We start from the raw sequence: 2,585 nt of genomic DNA, 5'->3' as shown, positions 1-2,585 counted from the left end.
GGAGCTGAGGGCCTCCTTCGACGTTTCGGACGCTTTCGAGCTCCGTTTGCCCAGACCTTCTGACCGAGCCAGCTATCAGAACTCCGAGGAGTTGTGCCTGTACAAGGAGGCCCTCAAGGCAGGTCTTCGGCTGCCCCTCCACCCCTTCCTTACCAAAGTGTTTCGGCACTATGGGGTATGCCCGACCCAGCTAACGCCAAACGGGTGGCGACAAGCGTTAAGCTTCGTCATCTTCTTCGTTCGGCACAAGAGGCCCCTCTCCCTTCAACTTTTCATTAACTGTTTCCTTCTTCAGGCCTGCAAGGGACTTACGGGTTGGTACTATTTTTGCCCCCAAAAGGACTTTCGGCTCCTGAAGGGTTACCCGACTTCCATCCACGGATGGAAGGAAAAGTATTTCTTTGTGAAGTCGACCGAGGGGGTGCCCTTCGGCACGGTCTGGGACATCCCAGACCTTAGGGATGTGAACTCCGCCCCTGCCCTATTCGGGGCAGACGTGGAGTCGTTGGCGATGGCGAGGCGGCAGGAAGGCTGTTCTGCAGTCGAGGCCGACTGCCTCAAGTCCGACGCCATCCTCTTCAAGTTCGGGCTTAGCCCGGGTGAGTTAGGCTAGCCCCGTCTGCTTCCTTCGAGTGTCGGCTCTCCATGTTGATACCCTGGCTTCTTCTTGCAGTGCAAGTTACCAAAGCCGAGGCTAAGGCCGCCGGTGCGGCAAGGCAGGCAAAGATCAAGGAGGCCAAGGCACGTGACGCCCCCCAGCAGCCGAAGTCTAAGAGGAAGGAAAAGATGGGACCGTCCTCCGAGACCCCGAAGAAGAGGCCCAGAGTAGAAGGGTCGACTGCCGAGGCTGTCCAGGCCCTTGCAGCTCCTGGCGACGGGCCTGCTCAAGACCCTTCATCTGCCGCTGCCTCCCGAGGCCCGAAGGTCTCGTCGACCAGGGCTGAGGTGGGGTTCTTCCCCCAATGGTCGGTGAAGGAGGACGACACTCTGGCCGTCGGACAGGTCGCCAGAGAGTTGGTGATGAAGGGGAGTCTTCCCCGAGATGCCACCGAAGCCCAGAAGCAAGGGACGACGGCACTGATCACCTCCGCATGCATCTACATGGCGGGGGTAGGCTTCGGTCCCCCTGCCTTCTTTTACTTGTATTATTTTTTTTTGCATTCTGACCTTCGGTGCTTTGTGCAGGCTCAGAATCAGATGGGTCAGCTGGCGGCTCGAGCCGAGGCCATGTGTCGAGAGCTTGAAGTCAGCGAGAGGGAGAAGGTCTCCCTAGACAACGAGCGCACCCTCCTCCTCGAGAAGGTGGAGCACTTGGAGAAGGAGCTGGTCTTCGAGCGTCGGGAGTCTGATCGGAAGCTCTCGGAGCTGAAGTCACAGGTAAGGGCCCGAATCCAGGAAGCCGAGGCCCGAGGGGTCGAGAAGTATCGGTCCTCCGAGGACTTCAGGGAGGAGATCAAGAACGCCATCGCCCCGGGGTACACAATGGGCGCTACCGAGGTCCGAGATTGGGTCCTCGGCCGTTACCCCGGGGTGTCCTTCGAGGACAGCGGCCTCATCTTTTAGGACGACGATGTGGAGACGGTTCCGGTTCCATCGGCCACCGAGGTTGCTGACGCCGACGGTGGGGGCTGCAGCGAGGAAGGCGAGGTCCAGCTGCATAGGGAAGTCCCTCCGACCCCTGGCCGTGGAGGTTCGGACCAGGAGGCTCTCCCAGCCAAAGACGAAGCCGCGAACCCGACGGATGCTCCTTGAGGTCGCCTCGGGCCTCAGCAAAGACTACCCCCCTTGTTATGTTACCAGCCTTCGGGCCTTTAATGTAATCCTTGCCTTCGGGCTTTATATGTAATCCTTGCCTTCGGGCTTTACGAATGCAACCGTCTTTTTTCCATCTCCTGTCCATTTAATGATGTGTTTGATTCGTAAATAGGTGCAAAGGGTCGAAACCCTAGTTGACCTTCTTAGGCGCATGGCCCCGAGACTTGGCCGAGGGTCGACCTGTTTGTAAGTCAGACGAAGGCCGACCCTGTAATTACTAGTAATTTTTTACAAGTGTTTTCCCTCTCGGCTCCAGCCGAAGGGTTTGTCAGTGCGTGAAGCTGGGACTTGGCCGAAGGTGGACCCTTCGATAGTCAACCACCAAGCGATATGTTGTGTACCCTTGGCTCCAGCCGAAGGGTCTGTTAGATGATAGGTCTTTACCGAAGGTCGACCCTTCAATAGTCAGAATCACCAAGCAATCCACCAAGTGTGTACCCTCGGCTCCAGCCGAAGGGTCTGTTAGATGCTAGGTCTTCACCGAAGGTCGATGGTGCCCTTCAGTCAGGTCTGTTCGGCTTTGGCCGAACTCCGAGCCGAAGGGGTGATTCGGCCGGGTAAACCTAGCATTGTTTGTGCCTCCACCGAGGTGTGGACCTTCAGTCACCCGTTCCGCAGGGTTAAAGGTAATCAGCCTAGAGAATTGTCTCAGTTGCCGTAAACCAGCTCTCGTATTATCCATGAATAAAATCTTCCGGACTTTAAAATGAATTACAGCTTAAAGGTTCATAAGGGCAATAATTGCAAAGAACTACATACGGAAAAATTTA

This window comes from Macadamia integrifolia, chromosome 7, assembly GCF_013358625.1.
Source record: "Macadamia integrifolia cultivar HAES 741 chromosome 7, SCU_Mint_v3, whole genome shotgun sequence".
Classification (NCBI taxonomy): Eukaryota; Viridiplantae; Streptophyta; class Magnoliopsida; order Proteales; family Proteaceae; genus Macadamia; species Macadamia integrifolia.
Note: the sequence above shows the minus strand (reverse complement) of the source record.